Source organism: Lissotriton vulgaris, chromosome 8 (assembly GCF_964263255.1).
Source record: "Lissotriton vulgaris chromosome 8, aLisVul1.2, whole genome shotgun sequence".
NCBI classification, from domain to species: Eukaryota; Metazoa; Chordata; class Amphibia; order Caudata; family Salamandridae; genus Lissotriton; species Lissotriton vulgaris.
The window spans coordinates 79,288,504-79,307,480 of NC_141696.1; the positions used below are offsets into that span (position 1 = coordinate 79,288,504).

At 45.4% G+C, this 18,977-nt stretch overlaps 1 non-coding gene across 1 annotated transcript; it reads right to left on the minus strand.

The window, feature by feature from the left end:
- Nucleotides 1-18,286: 18,286 nt before the first annotated feature.
- On the minus strand, nt 18,287-18,368 carry TRNAS-CGA (transfer RNA serine (anticodon CGA)). The gene has a single exon. It is a non-coding gene; the product is annotated as a tRNA-Ser (tRNA).
- Nucleotides 18,369-18,977: the final 609 nt, after the last annotated feature.

Consider the following 18,977-nt stretch of genomic DNA (forward strand, 5'->3'; position numbering starts at 1 on the left):
ACGGGCCGCGAACTGGGCCGCAAACTGGTAGCGAAACGGGAATTCGCCATTTTGTGCTTCGTTTTAATTGTTTAGAGACAAAAATTATCGCCGCACATCGGCCACAATGCATGAGTATCGTTGAAAAGTCAGCGATATTCATGCATTATCCAGCAAATGCTCTTAGCCGTGTTATCCACCTTCCATTGGATAACATGGTTAAAAACTGCTCTGTGCGTGAGCTTTTTTTTTTTTTTTTTTTTTTTTTGCTGCGTGACGTTTGTTAACGTTCGATTCGATGGAAATCAGGAAGTGTTGACCACCATTTTGTCACTGCGAGTAAATATTTTGTTATAAATGAATCCTTATTGAAAAACATTGTCTGCGCCATCTTGCCTTTTTGTCCAATGCCACAATTTTGTCGTGCACGGCAGCCATTTTAGATGCCTTGACCAGGCCCACTCTCTGCACGCCGCCGATCCTCAGCATGGCTTCCCACCCTCGCAAGCATCTCCCCCATGCACTGGTCATCCCCGCTCTCTCTCTCATGCATGGGCCATATACTTCCCCCCATCTGCGCTGCTCTTCTCTGAGAATCACACCCTGTGCCCTCCCGACACCTCTCTTTCACCCTATTCACTACCGCACCCTCTGACACTCCTCTTCCTCTGTGTCCGATTGTCCAGGCCGGACCTAGGCTATCACCTACCCCTGCGGATGTAGTTTATGGCCCCAGCTGTAGAGAATTCAGACATGCCAACCCTCCCGATTCAGGCGTGTGACTACTGATTTCAGTGCTAGTCTCCCGCCTCCCGATTTCTGCAAGCAAAAACCCGGGGGCATATTACGAACAACTAGCGATAATTTTTGTCTCTAACTTGTTTAGAGACAAAAATTATCGCCGCACATCGGCGATTTTTATCGCAGATAAACCTTGCTATTATCGCAGAAAAGTCAGCGATATTCATGTATTATCGAGCAAATGCTCTTAGCCATGTTATCCACCTCCCATTGGATAACATGGCTAAGAACTGCTCAGGGCAGGTGTTAGATTTTGGAGATATTCGCGCTTAGCGCGAATATCTCCAAAAGTTGGTAATAGGAGATAGCGATGTTAGGGACTGTTTCCAGTCGCTAACATCTTGGCACGCCCGCTTTGCATGTCATTAGTGATAAGTATCACTGACATGCAAAGCGGGGCCCAAGATGGTCGCTATCTCCTTTTAGCTGTCACTAACTGGTGTTAGCGACAGCTTGGTAATAGGGAGATATTTTTATCTCCGCTTTCTTGGCTTTTAAAGCCAAAAAAGCGGAGATAAACCCCCTTGACAATATGCCCCACGATTCCTTGGGGGTTTCAGCTGACAGGGCTTGGTATTGTGTTACATGGTAATTTTTCCAGGAAACGTCAGAGGGTCGATGCAGGGGTTCTAGAAGAGGTGATAAACCATTTAAGCCTCATGAACAAGCGCATGGTCTTTTAAAGATTTGTGAAGTACTCGGGGCGGCGGTGTGTGTGTGTCCTCTTTCAGGAGCGGGCGGGGGGGGGGGGGGCACTGCCAGCAACTTGCCAGGTCAGGTAGTGTTCAACACGTGCATCACCCTTTCTCTGCCTGCTATTGCGCTCCATGCTTCGGAAATGTAAGAAAAAGAACGTGCATTTGAGTTTGAAATGTCCGATCCTGCAGCAGCACACTTCCAAAGCCCACACATGACAATAACCCGATTCAAGGCCCCATTCACCCGTTTTTAAAAAAATAGATAACACTCCAACAAAGTAAGATTATAAAACTTTATTAACTATTAACTATAACGAACGGAACAAAAACTAAAAACATTTAAACATTTTTCAACACAAAAAGCAACAATGGTTAGAAGCTGTCTTTTGTGCGAATAGTCCCAAGGCAGCACAACGTGCAGAGTTCTGGACGGCACCCAGGTGATGTCGCCTGGGTGCCGCACTGGTTTTGGGATCCTACAATGCAGCACAGAAAAACAGCGTGGGGCGTCCCGGGTGGTGCGGGGGGAGGCCTCGTCAGTAGCGGTCTGTTGTGCGAATAGTCCCAAGGCAGCAGAACGCGTTGAGATGTTGATGGGACTGTGTCCAGTGTCACATGGCTGACACAACATGTACGACAGGCACCCAGGTGATGTCCAGTAAACTGCTGCACTGGTTTTGGTATCCTACAATGCTGCTCCGAAAATTGGCGTGCGGCGGCCCGGGGGTGGGGGAGGCGGCGTGAACGGGCCTCCCCAGGTGGCGGCCATCTAGCTGAGTTGCGCTCGCTTTTGCGGCTACAGCGTCTCGCTCACCATGTTGTTGAGTTGCTTCCACTCTTGCAGTGCAGCGATAGGCGGCTGCCACATGGCTCTTAAAATGGCGGACGGCTCCTCGGTTTTGGGCCTGGTCCACTGAAATGGCCCTGGGACACTTTGGAACTCGGACGCTTGCCTGCTAGGGCTTGGGCTCCATTCTCGAAAAGCGTCCCCTCAGCCGTGAAGATTCTACAAAAGTCTTGGGGGCCCCCGACTCCCGCAGGCTTCCGGTGGGGAGCGGCTGCCATGATTGCTCGCGGAATGACCACGACGGAGCCACGAGATGGTGGTGCTCTCATGCTGACGCCAGCTTCAGTCTGAATGATCCAGAAACAAGGTGGGGCTTTCATCGTTTGGGAAAAAAAAATGTTCTAAACCAATGAAAAGTGTTATTTTTAGGTCATATGACCAAGCCTTCCATCTTTAGGAAACCAAAAGTAAAATGAACCAATGAAAAGTTTTATAAACAAGTCACATGACCTGTTATGCGGCATAGGGCTACAAAAAGCGTAGAAAATCCGTTGGCACGTGAGGCGGCGTCAGTAGCGGACCGATGTGCGAATAGGCCGAAGGCAGCACAACGCGCCGAGATCCGGATGGCACCGAGGTGGTGTCCAGCAAATTGCCGCACTGGTGTGGCCATCCTACAATGCTGCGCCGAAAGACGGCGTGTCCAGCTGAGATGCGGTCACTGTTGCGGTACAGTGACTCGAACGCGCCGAGATCCGGATGGCACCGAGGTGGTGTCCAGCAAATTGCCGCACTGGTGTGGCCATCCTACAATGCTGCGCCGAAAGACGGCGTGTCCAGCTGAATTGCGGTCACTGTTGCGGTACAGTGACTCGAACGCGCCGAGATCCGGATGGCACCGAGGTGGTGTCCAGCAAATTGCCGCACTGGTGTGGCCATCCTACAATGCTGCGCCGAAAGACGGCGTGTCCAGCTGAGTTGCGGTCACTGTTGCGGTACAGTGAGTCGAACGCGCCGAGATCTGGATGGCCCCGATGTTGTGTCCAGCAAGTTGCCGCACTGGTGTGGCCATCCTACAATGCTGCGCCGAAAGTCGGCGTGGGGTGCCCCGTTGGCTTATGAGGTGATGTCAGTAGTGGACCGATGTGTGAATAGGTCGGAACCAGCACAAGGCGCCAAGATCCGAATGGCAAGTCCTGGATGTTGAGTGCCTCAGTTGAGAGTTCTGAGCAGTGCTTGTAAGACTATCTGAAGTTTATTATAAGAATCAGAGTAAGTTGAAGACTGTCTGAAGCTTATTTGCACCTTTTGCAGCTTCACTATTGCCCAAGGTGGTGTTCAGCGGAACTTTTTTCCTTTTCCTTTCTGCTTCTTTTCCTACAATCCGTTTCATCTGAAGACACGACCAGGTCCCTGAATGTGTGTAGGGGGACGCTATTGAGTGAATGAAAATGGCGGCTTGTCCAGCTGAATTGCGGTCACTGTTGCGGTACAGTGAGTCGAACGCGCCGAGATCCAGGACCGATGTGTGAATAGGTCGGAACCAGCACAAGGCGCCAAGATTTGAATGGCAAGTCCTGGATGTTGAGTGCCTCAGTTGAGATTTCTGAGCAGTGCTTGTAAGATTGTCTGAAGCTTATTTGCATCTGCTGCAGCTTCACTATTGCCCTTGTGTGGCCAAAGGTCGCACATGACATAGGCGGCCGGCTCCCGAGGTCCGGCGGAACTTTTTGCCTTTTCCTTTCTGCTTCTTTTCCTACAATCCGTTTCATCTGAAGACACGACCAGGTCCCTGAATGTGTGCAGGGGGACGCTATTGATTGAATGAAAATGGCGGCTTGACACAAAGCTGACTCAAGCGTTACTGTTGATGCTATACAGACAAAAATTGGTTTTCAGTTTGTACATTCTTCAGGTTTTTTTTTTCCATCCAAGTCTGATTGAGAGTTTGTAGAAAAATGGCTTCAGATTTTCCACATACTACTCTTCAACATTCTTCCTAAATGTAACAATGTGAAACTCACTAGGAGAACGGCTGTTTCTGTTTCCTTTCAAAATGCTGCCAACAATATTTTCTGAATGGAAGACACCATCTTGTAGCATAAAGGGCCGAAAGGGGTTCTGGTCTGGCCGATGGTTGGTGGAGACATTTTGACTATATCTTGGACCTGCCCGGCCTCGCCCAAAATGGCGCCGGTATAAATGGGACTCGTAACTCCTTGCCCGCAAATGTATATCTAGAAAATGTTATTGTAAGTGGCCCTGTCCTATTTTAATTACAAAATGTATGTCCACCGATTCCGCAACTGTTAGACACCTTAGTTCTTGCAACCTAATGGCCCGCTCGTTACGTTCCTCTACAGTGTAAATGTCTCCTCATCATATACGATTTCAGTTTGCTCCGTGGCCGGCCCACGTGGTTATAGGCCCGTATTTGTATACTGACATTTTCACAATAAAGGTTTTTAAAACAAAACACGGTAGTAGTATTTACATTGGTAAAGTTTTTACTTTTAGTCACTGTTTTCGAATCAGTAAAAGGCAAGTGAAATAAAGCAGTCCAATTACATGACGGATAAAAGGTATAATATGTAGGAACGCAGTAAAGATAAATGGTCAAGGGCAGTTGTGTTTTTCATGTCTGCAACATAAAGTGATCGATAAGAATCTGATAATCAGGCGTATCGGCGACTAAGACAGCAGGCCGAATTTCTTTTACGGTTCCGTCATGGAAGGAAGAAACGCCCTTTTTCTCGAAAAAGGAATATATTTTACTTGCAAGACAGTTGTAAATTTTCCGGGAAAGTACATTAGCCTGGAATATTATAACATATGTTTGAAAAAAAAATATTGTTCGAAAACAATAAAAAGCGTAATTTTTAGGTCATATGACCAAGCTTTTCATCATTAAATTAACAAAAGTAAAATGAACCAATGAAAAGTTTTATTAACAAGTCACATGACCTGTTATGCTTACGTTACGCGCTGCGCGCCGCGCCTCGGATCACTTCCGGGTGCGCTAACGCGGCGTGTCATATAACGCATTACGCAACAACGTAGGTCAAGAATATAGTCAAAATGTCTCCACCAACCAGCGTTCAGAACACAACCCCTTTCAGCAGTCCAAAAAGTTCTGTTAAATGACAACAGAGGGGACAGGCAACAAGAACCATCAGTCAAAGAGGGGAGGGCAAGTTCTTCTCTTCCGGGTCATGTTGGGGCGCTACCGGAACTGATCGAATTGGTAGTCTACAGTGTTTCTGGATGTTTCAGACTAAAGCTGACGTCAGCATGAGACCACTACCATCTCGTAGCTCCGTCGTGGCCATTCCACGAGCAATCATGGCAGCCGCTCCCCACCAGAAGCCTGCGGGAGTCGGAGGCCCCCAAGACTTTTGTAGAATCTTCACGGCTGAGGGGACGCTTTTCGAGAATGGGACCCAAGCCCTATCAGGGAAGCGTCCGAGTTCCAAGGTGTCCCAGGGCCATTTTAGTGGACCAGGCCCAAAACCGAAGAGCCGGCCGCCATTTTGAGAGTCCTGTGGCAGCCGCCTATCGCTGCACCGCAAGAGCGGGAGCAACTCAACTACATGATGAGCGAGACGCTGTAGTCGCAAGAGCGGGCGGTAAACAGCTGAATGGCGGAAGAGGCACAGTGTAGCAAAAGCGGGCGGAATGGCAACTAAAACGGTAAAGGGGCGCCCCACTACAGCTTGTCTTCAGGTGAAACGGATTGTGGGACAAGGTCCAGAATTGAAGAGTCATCAAAAGGCAAAAAGTTCCGCCGGACCCCGGGAGCCGGCCGCCTATGTCGGGGGCGATCTCAGGCTACACCAGTGCTATAAGACTTGGGGAGGGTGTCGGAGCCAAGCGTCTTCTCCGAGTCCATGGCCATCACACCGCCCAAGTTTTCTAATGCAGTCAGGTCCACAAACGACACTCACTTACTTTGAGAATAGTGAAGCTGCAGTAGGTGGAAATAAGCTTCAGACAGTGTTACAAGCGCTGCTCAGAACTCTGAACTATGGCACCCAACATCCAGAACTTATGCTATTTGAGAATGGCAGTGACATCGAAGCATCTCAGGGACCAAAACCATTAACGTACTTTCACGTATGAAAATCTTACTTGGGGAGGGGGCAGGAGCGAAGCGCCCCCTCCCAGTCAGCGCCACCACACCGTATGTTGAAAATTTGAAGCCATCGTTCTACAAAGTCAACCAAACTTGGATTGAAAAATCTAGAAAAATGTACAAACTGAAAACCAGTTTTGGTCTGCATAGCATCAGTAGCAATGCTTGAGTCAGCTTTGTGTCAAGCCGCCATTTTGATTCAACAAAGCACAGGCATTGAAAAAGGCTCAAATTCAGAACTCTAAACTATGGCACCCAACATCCAGGAGCTTGCCATCCGGATCTTGGAGCCTTGTGCTGCTTTCGATCTATTCACACATCGGTCCACTACTGATATCATCTTATAAACCAACGTTATGTAAATAGTTTTTTAATAAAATGTTTTACCCTGTTTCTTTGCTGGTGTGTTGTCTATATTTTTAATATTTGCATAGGGTTTGTCGTTATTTTGTGCGGGATGGGTGATGGAGCCGAGCTGTCTTGCAGCCCTCATGGTGTGGAGCTCAGTTCATCTCACTATTTTCGTATTTCTCATGAAGGGTTGTTCCTAATATTTCTATTTTAGCGAGGTCAAAAAGAGATCCAATTAGTGGCCTACTGATTTTGCTCGATTACTTTTATTTTTTTTACACGATTTTTCACTATCTGCAAAGACTAAACAGAGTATTGCGACTTTGTGCTTGTTTGTAAATAGAGAATGATCCAAAGAGAACCAATTCTAAAACAGTAAATGCTTGGACAACAATCAATCAAATGGAGAGACAAGCAGGCACGACGGATTAAAAAGGGGGGAAAGGCTTGCGTTAACTACCGTTCACTATCTGCAAAGAGAGAGTACTACTAAGACAAAAGAGGGGAGGGGGGGGTGCAGCGTTCAAAGCACATCAGCGTGCATAAATACGAAAATGTTTTCATCTATCACGTACTTGACATTTTAAAGCTTTTCATATTTGCTATTAAAAAACCAATGAAATTCACAGAAAAAACCATAGGTTATAGTGGATATATAGTTAGGAATTTGCATTTACAAAACCTTGAAAATTCAATGAAAAAACCATTGGTTTTACGCCATATATAGTTAGGGATTTGCATTTACAAAACCTTATTTTACTCGCATAAAACCATTGGAATTCCATATATAGTTATAAGCGCTAACTATATATCGCGCACCCGCAATCCACTGCTGATGATGTCACATATTACATCATTCATGACATGGTTAGTGACATCACTGATGACATCACTGATGACATCTCAAATGACATCACTGATGACATCACTGAAAACATCTCATTTGACATGACTGATAACATCACTGATGATATCATTCATGTGATAATACGATGAACCTCTTCAGACTCTAATATAACCTTAGATACAATCAGTGTAAACAGACACTCACAGACTGTCACTCATCCATGGAGTTACTCACACACCTAGTCAGTCATGCAAAGAATCAATCACACCTCCATTTCCTCAACTATACAGTTATACAAAATTTACTTATTCAAACATATACTAACACATATTTACTCTATTATACAATCCCTGATACAAGTTCACAATGATCCATACAGCCACTCACACATTCACTGGCTCTTATGCACAGTTATTTATATATGTCAACTCTCACATGTACTGTGTTTTACATATGTACTTACTTTGACATGTAGCACTGAGATATCCATTCACTCTCCAATGCACTCATGCACTCAGTCAACCGCCCATACAGCTGTTTCCACATGCACTTTTGAAACCATACATCTAGTGAATCAACTGCTCACACATCTATGCACAGAGTCATACACCTCCCAGCCACCTACACACACACTCAGTATCCCATACAAATACTTGGGCAACCAATCAATAACCCATATAGTTACTCATATAGCTACTTATCAACACATGCAACAGTTTACAGAACAACAGACATAATGATGTACAAATTAAGACAGTTTAGTCACTAACCCATGCACTCAGTGAGACACATTTAATCACTCACTCATACAGTCAGTCATGCACCTACTAAATCCTTCATCCAGACACTTATATATCCACTCATTCTTCAATATGTAAGAGATATTTTAACTTTACAGAAACATACAGTCACTGGATGTTGTCATCAGTGATGTCATCAGTGATGTCATTTGAGATGTCATCAGTGATGTCATCAGTGATGTCACTAACCATGTCATGAATGATGTAATATGTGACATCATCAGCAGTGGATTGCGGGTGCGCGATATATAGTTAGCGCTTATAACTATATATGGAATTTCAATGGTTTTATGCGAGTAAAATAAGGTTTTGTAAATGCAAATCCCTAACTATATATGGCCTAAAACCAATGGTTTTTTCATTGAATTTTCAAGGTTTTGTAAATGCAAATTCCTAACTATATATCCACTATAACCTATGGTTTTTTCTGTGAATATATATATATATATATATATATATATATATATATATATATATATATATATATATATATATATATATATATATATATATCACTGAAAAAACCATAGGTTTTAGGCCATATATAGTTAGGGATTAGCATTTACAAAACCTTAATTTACTCGCACAAAACCATAGAAATTCGCATATATAGTTAGATGCAATAACTATATATCGCGCACCCGCAATCCACTGCTGATGATGTCACATATTACATCATTCATGACATGGTCAGTGACATCACTGATGACATCACTGTTGACAACTCAAATTACCTCACTGACAACATCACTGACAATATCATTCATGTGATAATACAATGAACCTCTTCAGACTCTAATATAACCTTAGATACAATCAGTGTAAACAGACACTCACAGATTGTCACTCATCCATGGAGTTACTCATACATCTAGTCAGTCATGCAAAGAATCAATCACACCTCCATTTCCTCAACTATACAGTTATACACACCTTACTAATTCAAACATATTCTAACACATATTTAATCTCCTATACGATCCCTGATACAAGTTCACAATGATCCATACAGCCACTCACACATTCACTGGCTCTTATGCACGGTTATATATGTCAACTCTCACATGTACTGTGTTTTACATATGTACTTACTTTGACATGTTGCACTGAGATATCCATTCACTCACCAATACACTCATGCACACAGTCAACCGCCCATACAGCTGTTTCCACATGCAGTTTTGAACCCATAGATCTAGTGAATCAACTGTTCACACATGTATGCACAGAGTCACACACCTCCCAGCCACCCCCACACACACACACTCACTCTCCCATACAAATACTTGGGCAACCAATCAATAACCCATATAGTTACTCATATAGCTACTGATCAACACATGCAGCAGTTCATAGAACAACAGATATAATGATGCACAAATTAAGACAGTTTAGTCACTAACCCATGCACTCAGTGAGACACATTTAATCACTCTCTCATACAGTCAGTCATGCACCTACTAAATCCTTCATCCAGACACTTATACATCCACTCATTCTTCAATATGTAAGACATATTTTAACTTTACAGAAACATACAGTCACTGGATGATGTCATCAGTGATGTCATCAGTGATGTCACTGACCATGTCATGAATGATGTAATATGTGACATCATCAGCAGTGGATTGCGGGTGTGCGATATATAGTTATTGCATCTAACTATATATGCAAATTTCTATGGTTTTGTGCGAGTAAATTAAGGTTTTGTAAATGCTAATCCCTAACTATATATGGCCTAAAACCTATGGTTTTTTCAGTGAATTTCAATGGTTTTTTAATAGCAAATATCTATAGCTGTAACATATATTCTTATTCTAATTCACAAATATATTTTATATTTTTTTTTTTTAAGCAAAGGACCCAGATGCATTTACAGTTTATCACTAACAATGTTCCAGGCTAATGTATTTTCACGGGAAATTAACAACTGTCCTGCAAGTAAAATATTCCTATTTCGTGAAAAAGGATGTTTCTTCGTCCCATGAGGGAGCCGTTGAGCAAAAGAGACTCGACCTGCTGTCTTAGTCGCTGATAGGCCTGATTATCGGATTTTTATCGATCACTTTATGTTGCAACAGTGGAAAACAAAACAGCCCTTGCCCATTTATTTTTACAGCATTCCTACGTATTATACCCTACCCCCAAACAGTATTTTGCCTGTTACCATAGTAGTAGTTTATGGAACACTTACGTCAGCACATAGGTTAAAATTTTACCACAATATGTTGCTAATGAGTGAGCTTCAGCATTATACTTCAAATTATAAATATCATTTCTATTGATGACTGCTACCCCCACAAAAAAACAGACGTATGGACTTTTTTAATTAACTTTTATTAAAACAATAACTGGAACTATAACTAAAAGATAACACTACAATAAATAACTAGAACTATAAGTAACAAAACAATATAATAAACAACATATAATATGGAGTCCAAAATAAGTATTGTAGTTAATCTGCAAAACAAAAAGAAAATTAGTGTTTAAATTTAGATTGAAGTGACTAAATGAGATCAAACATCACAAGTCAAAGTAAAACTTGACAATATTTATATTTTTTTTAAATCTTCGCAGTGTGCCTGAAACGCTTCCACTGGCATTCATCATGCAGACTTTGGTCCACCCTCTTTATCAATTTTTGCAGTTTGAGATATAACGTCCTACATGTGTTATTCATCTCCTACTTTCTCCTTTCAAATTCTCTTGTAAAGACCTTAACAACAAATAAAGGGAACATTTTCTGCATATTTTTAATAAAGCATTTGACACAATGCATAGTAACACCGTATTTATTGAATGTTTTGAAATTAATTTTCACAAGTCTTAAAAAAGGTGAATGCAAGAAAAGTTACTTGCCGCATATGCAAGACTGCTTTCAAGAGGAGACCCCAATAAAAAGGACTTGTGTGGAACTGCAAGTATGCTGAAGCAGTTGCAGACTAAGAATCCGGTCAACTTTGCAAGGGAAGAGTTAAGGAGATTGAGAGCGGCTCCTTCTGCTTCATGAGAAGGCCCGAGTACCAGTGGAGCAACACCGTCAACCTCTAGAGCACAGCCTAATATTTGTCCCCAATTTGGAACCCTTTAAGAGAAAAAGTAAGAAGGTTGGGAGCTTTGTATGCCATCCTAATATCTAATTACCCATAGTTATACAGAGATCCGCCCTGTATCAGACTCATATGTACAAGTGTATATTGTAGATTATCTGCAACCGAAAACCTCTCAAGTACCTATATCCGTTACTTTTTAACTTCGTTGAGTGGTCATATTGTGAGTATTTACCTTAAAGTTGTTAATTTTTTATTGATTATTGCTCTTTGAGATATTCCCTGTCTACAAACAGAGAAGAATAGGAATATTCTGTCTCCCTTTGCAGATAGTGAAGGATAGGTAATGCGGACTTTTGTCCCCCGTTGTAATCCGTCATACCTGTTTTTCTCCCCACTGATTGATTGATTGGCTGGACATTTATTGTTCAAGGAATAGTTCTCTCGAGGTATTCTCTGTCTGTAAATAACGTGGAATAGAAATATTCTGTCTAGTCTTTGCAAGTAGTGAAGGGTGGGTAATGCGGACCTTTGTCCCCCGTTGTAATCTGTCATACCCATCTACTCCCCATTGATTGAGAAACTAGTTCCACCCAGACCATTTATTAGAGGTACATCATCTGGCTCAACCGGAGAGTACCCCTAATAAAGAAGACATATGTAAAAAACGAAGTAATCTCTGTATCCTGTTAAACAGAAACTTTAGCATGAAACACACTTGAAAAGGAAGGGAAAGAAATCAAACAAAATCAGTAGGCCACTGATGAGTTTTTGACTTCGCTAGAAATAAGAAACATGAAAGTAGTGAAAAAAGCCAAGCTTGACGTTACGGCAGCCACGAGGTAGCTAGGCTCCGCCACCCCCCCCCACTGCTCCAAGCATGTCTGTCCCACCGCCCGCCACGCCCATTAACGGTAACATGAAATAGATACAAATCAGCAGATACCTACCCCCATTCCGGAAACTCCCGAAGTGCAACAGGTCCACGGTTACGCCCATCCGGAAGATGAGGCCTCGACACGTGCAGGGCGGGGCCCGACTAGCCGCCATCAGCCGGAGAAGTCGTGGGATGGTCGGCCCGGAATGTGCTGGTCCTCCCTTTCTCTTCTGGCGCCCTGCAGGCCACGGGGGGGGATGTCTTGCCTCTGCCTCCGACCCCTCCCCCCCTCTTATCGCCTGGTCCAGACATCACGGATATCAACGCCAGGTGTCGGCGTAGGGTGCGCTGGGAGGGTGAGGCGGCGCGAATGAGCCTCTCCCACCCCCCCAGGTGGGGGCCCCTCAGCTGCACCCCCAACGCTCCACTCACCCAACAAAAGGGTCGTCACGTAAGGTGCACCAGGAGAGGAGCCGTTTGCTGAATACTGTAAAGGTTTTCCTACACTTGACGACGTGCTCGCTGCCTTGAATTCCTGGCATGAGTCCATGAAGTTTCAGTCCGCCAGGCCGGAGGGTGTTCTTCTAGACGGGCTCGCTGAACCGCTTCCCACGTGTGCTTGATATGAGCTCCCCGTTCGGGCCTGAAGCGGCGCCCTTCAGGCCACGGGGGGGATGTCTTGCCTCTGCCTCCGACCCCCCCCCCCCTCTTATCGCCTGGTCCGGACATCACGGATATCAACGCCAGGTGTCGGCGTGGGGTACGCTGGGAGGGAGAGGCGGCTCGAACGAGCCTCTCCCACCCCCACAGGTGGGGGCCCCTCAGCACCCCCAACGCTCCACTCACCCAACAAAGGTCTTGTCCACTATTGCGAGGCAATGATGCTCCGCTCACCCAGCGGGGGTCTCGTCCACTGTTGCGGTGCAACGGCGCTTCTGAGTTCAACTAGAAAATGAGTCCTGCGTCCAGAAACGTTCTCCTCAACTTTGAAAATTCTATAAGAGCCACGTGGGCCCCCGACCCCCGATGGGGAATGACTGCCATGATCACCCACGGAACAACCACGACGTAGCCGCGGGACGTCGGCGCGCTCATGCCGGTGCCGGCCTCAGTCTTGAAATGACCAAAATCCTGCAAGACTACCAACTTGATCAGTTCCGGTGGGACACCAGTATGACCCGGTAGGAGAGATTGTTGCCTCCCACCCCACTTTGACTGATGGTTCATGTCGGCAGTCCCCTCTGCTACCCTTGAACGAAAACTTTTGGACTGCCGAAAGAGGTCCCGGTCCAACCACGAGTTGGTGGAGACATTTTGACTATACTTGGACCTTCCTGACCTCACCCAAAATGGCGCCGGTACAAATGAAACTCTCAACTCCTTGTTGTGCCCGATTGCTCAGCCTTGATATCATGAGATATGTATGCAGTTTTTAGCACATGAATTGATATGGGATAAGACTGATTATATGTTCGGACAATGAATTGATCCGGGATGAGTATTGATTATACGTTCGAACAATGAATTGACATGGGACGGGTACTGATTACACGTTCGAACAATGAATTGATATTAAGTTCTAATGCATCATTGATTACTGTATTTATTATTGAAGGTTCGAATTGTCGACACTTTTGGTACTTGCTCACAATTAATTATCGATATGATTTTGTTGCACTTGTCGCACTTTTTACTATGAAATCAACGACCACTGACTCTCTGTTATGTTTTCCACAAATAAATACCCCCCCCCCTTTACAGTTCCAGCCTGCTCCGTGGCCGGCCCACGGGGTTGTAGGCCCATATTTGGGCACCAACATTTTTATTAAAGGTTTTTGAAAAAGCAAACGTAGTTGTAACGCGTAGATTAGTAAGTTTCGAATAAAAGGCCACTGTTTCCGATTTTTTTTTTTTTTTTTTAAAGTAGGTGAAATGAAGCAGCTCAATTAGTTAAAGGTTAAAAAGTATAGTACGCAGAAACATTGAAAATATGAATGGTCCAGATTTGTTGTGTGTTTTTCATTTTTGTACAGCATAAAGCAATCGATAAAGATCCTGGTATTTAGCCTCTACTTTATATGCTACCTGTATCAGGGAAGTTGTTTAAAATGCCCCTAAGCCACCCCGAAGGAATGTCACCTGGCCCCCTTAGTACGAACGAAAACGACCCCGTACCACTGTAGGTTATCTCTCTTCCTCAAAAATGACAAAAATTACTTTCTAGGACGTTTTGGACATTGATGATTTTCATATGATCTATTTATTAAAGTAATACTCATCTCTCCGCATGAAATTAATTTTCCACATACTACACAAGTCAATCTCATCTGCCCAAAGTTCTTTTGCAGATTTGGGACCGTTTCCCTTGCCTCTGACTCACTTATTGCTAAGTCATTGATGGATGTTTTTGCCGGTCGGGGATTATCCACCAAATCTCGAAGTTGTGCTTTAGAATAATTAGGAGGGTGCCACCTCTCCATGTGCCGATGCATGGTATGATTACCATAGCTATATTTTTTTTCGGTCCCTCTCGAGAGTTTTTTTTTTTGCAGATGAGGCAGGTAACGAACCTGGCATTAACTTTCTTTTCATGAGAAGGAAAAGAAAAAAATTGCCAGATAAAATTCACTTTCACATGGGACGTTCTTGGCATTTCTTTCAGAAACTTTTACATCATTGTGTCATTTCTTTGTCTATCCTGGTTAAAGCAATGTCATATAAATAGTTGTTTAAAAAGTTATTTTTTAACGTGTTTACTTTGTTGGAGCGTTGTTTATATTTATAAGTTATTAAAGTCTTATAATCCTACTACTTTCTTGGAGTGCTATATATTTTTTATGTGACACATAATTGTGAAGACTTTGATGTACAAAAAGGCATCCCTGGAATCTTCCGCTTCAGGCTCGGTCACACACACCCTTACTGTGAGAATCCCCTCCCCAATCACAATACAGGATCGTTATCAGATAGTAGGAACGCGTGTGGTGTGACGGATCTCATGAGGTGGCGACCTTGATCTACTGTAACTCTTTTGAACAGGGGTGATTCTTTACAGTTGGGGCCATAAACTATATCCGCAGGGCTAGGTGATAGCCTGGGACCGGCCTGGACAATCAGACACAGAGGAAGAGGAGTGTCAGAGGGTGCGGTAGTGAATAGGGTGAAAGGGAGGTGTCGGGCGGGCACAGGGTGTGATACTCAGGGAAGAGCAGCGCAGATGGGGGGAAGTTTATGGCCCATGCATGAGAGAGAGAGCAGGGGTGACCAGTGCGTGGGGGAGATGCTTGCGAGGGTGGGGAGCCATGCTGAGGATCGGCGGCGTGCAGAGAGTGGGTCTGGTCAAGGCATCTAAAATGGCTGCCGTGCACGACAAAAGTGTGGCATTGGAAAAAAAGCAAGATGACGCAGACAATGTTTATCAATACGGATTAATTTATAACAATTATTTTTAACAATATATTTACTCGCAGTGTCAAAATGGCGATCAACACTTCCTAATTTCCTTCGAAACAGAAGTCAAGCGGCAAAAAAAAAAAAAAAACGCTCACGCACAACCGCTGGAAGACAAGTATCAACATATATGAGCCTCCTCAACCACCCTCAGAAAACATAGGGGGTCAGGATACGTCTCCCATACCCCCTTATACCCAATACTCAAATTGCTTTTCCTCCATCTAGTAATTTAATTAAATCGAAACACAAAATGGCGAATTCACATTTCGCTACCAGTTTGCGACCCGGTTCGCGAACCAAGAAGCGCTTCTACCGCAAAAATCATTTTTTTTTTATTTGCCCCACGGGACCCTTTAATAACCCCAACATCATTCCTAGGGGGTCAAGAGGGGTCTGCCTTGCCCCCTTTTATTAAATTCCCTCTTCGTTTTTCTCCTCCTCTTGTCTCTCGATCCTACCGAGATTACCTACTGGCGATAGCGATATATATATATATACATATATATATATATACACACACACACATTTACAAGGATAGGTTTAAATAACATTATATAGGGCACAATCTCCACCCTGCTCCCCCCTGCCCTCCCCCTACTCTGTCGCTCTGCTGCTGGGAGTTGTGAGTGGACACCTTCTGTGCTGCCGGGCAGAGTCCAATAAATGACTTCAATCATTTAAGACTTTAGAGGCGCATGTGAAAGGAGAACACACCTTTCACTTCTGATTCTCAGGTTGACCTGACCTTTCCCAAAAAACTGGACATTTGTTTACCATGAATAAAAGCGTGGGGATACCAGAACCGTCCTCTGAAAACCGGAACTGTTGGGGGAAATTAGGGACGTCTGGTCACCTTAGCCTAGGGGCAAGCACACGGATATCAGAGGGTGGAAGGGAGGGGTGGGGGCAAGTACAAGGATATCAGAGGGTGGAAGGGAGGGGTGGGGGCAAGTACAAGCATATCAGAGGGTGGAAGGGAGGGGTGGGGGCAAGCACACGGACATCAGAGGGTGGGAGGAAGGGGTGGGGGCAAGTACAAGGATATCAGAGGGTGGGACGGAGGGGTGGGGGCAAGTAAAAGGATATCAGAGGGTGGTAAGGAGGGGTGGGGGCAAGCACACGGACATCAGAGGGTGGAAGGAAGGGGTGGGGGCAAGTACAAGGATATCAGAGGGTGGGAGGGAGGGGTGGTGGCAAGTACAAGGATATCAGAGGGTGGGAGGGAGGGGGGGGTGGGGGCAAGTACAAGGATATCAGAGGGAGGGGTGGGGGCAAGCACATTGACATCAGAGGGCAGGAGGGAGTGGTGGGGGCAAGCACACAGACATCAGAGGGTGGAAGAGAGGGGGTCGGACAAACACACGGACAGCAGAGGGTGGAAGAGAGGGGGTCGGACAAACACACGGACAGCAGAGGGTGGAAGAGAGGGGGTCGGGCAAGCACACGGATAGCAGTGGGTGGAAGGGAGGGGTGGGGGCAAGCACCTGGACATCAGAGGGTGGGAGTGACAGGTGGGGGCAAGCACACTGGAGAGTGGGTGGGAGAGGCTGGCACAAGCGAGCAGACAACAGAGAGGGGGGAGGAGAGGGGCAAGCCAGCGGGTGGGAGCAGCTGGGGGGAGCTGACAGGCCATACAGTGGATTGGCTGGAGGTGCCGCGGTAAGCAAACTAACAAGTTGGAGGGGTTGGGGAGGAAAACAGAGGGGGCGGAAATACACTAGAGAGACCGCTGACAAAGGAACCAACTTTCTCAAAGACGGTAAAGAAAAAGAAAAAAAGTAGTGCCTTGAAAACATTAGCAGAGGAAGAACACAGCAAGAAGTTCACAAACACAGGAGGAGGAAGGAAGCCTATGAAAACTGACGAACAAGAAGCAAGCATAGGACAGTGACACTAAAACTGACCAATGGTAAGCAAAGAGCGGCAGCCAAGTCCACTAGAAGATAACAAATGGTCTGTCTTGTGAAACCTAAACAAGTATGGCAACCAGGGCTACGAGGCAATCTTACTTCTACCTATGAGTTTCGGCTGAGATAAACATTAGGGTTGCCCCCGGAGAATACACCAGCAGAGCCATTGTTGCCACTATAGACATACTTCCAGCCAATAATTAAATACAATAATATGCAGTCCACTAACACACCTGACATACGTCACCGGAAATTTCAGCAGGGCATGGATGCTGATGGACAATCACCCCAACCTCACTTTAACCCTCATCTTCCTTCATAGCGGCTCAGAGGAAAGAGCCCGTGGGAGGGTTTATAACTGCGCAAACAGGCGGCTTCATACGAATTGCAGGTGTTTGCATCTGTGAGTGACGCACAGCAGCCCCCTGAGCCCACCCACTCTCTAGTAAGACCTGCCCACTTTCTAAAGTAAGACCCTGGTGATCTGACTGTTCTAATCTTAATCGAATAATTAATTTCCCTTTAACTCTGTGACGCCATGAAGATTGCGCTTCAGGAAGTGACGGTGCACTGAGCCATGTTCATGCAAAAGCCGAACCGCTGCGAGCAGGATTCGAACCTGCGCGGGGAAACCCCATTGGATTTCGAGTCCAACGCCTTAACCACTCGGCCATCGCAGCGCCTTAAAGCCAAGCTCACTGCTGTTGAATAGGAGCGCAGTATGACCGGTTACTCACCGGTAATATTCATTACTCCGAGTCGTAGCCCTCCCCGTCCCAGTCCTTACTAATGAGCATAGCTCCTCCCACCAGAAACTCCCAAGCAACTAAAAACCCATCCCTTCCCTCCAGGCCACACCCACACCCGAAGGCATATAACCATGTGACCCGCCCATCCACATCCTGTACTACCAAGCACAAGAAGCCGAACAGGGAGGGAGGGATGGGAACCAGGACTGGGACGGGGAGGGCTACGACTCGGAGTAATGAATATTACCGGTGAGTAACCGGTCATTACCTCCTCGTCAGCCCTCCCCGTCCCAGTCCTTACTAATGAGCAGATACCAAAGCAAGAATCGGCTTCACATAGCAGAAAAACAGACTCAAGCCGCACAAGCAGAAAGTCACACAACCCGAGCAGAACGCAAGCCAGCGATCCCAAACCCAGGAGACACAGTCCCACATATCACTCAACGACTACAGGACATAACAGCACGAGGAGAACACCCAGCAGCATCCACACAGAACACGGCCAGGGAGCCCCAACCCGGAAGCAAGCCCAACGAGCAG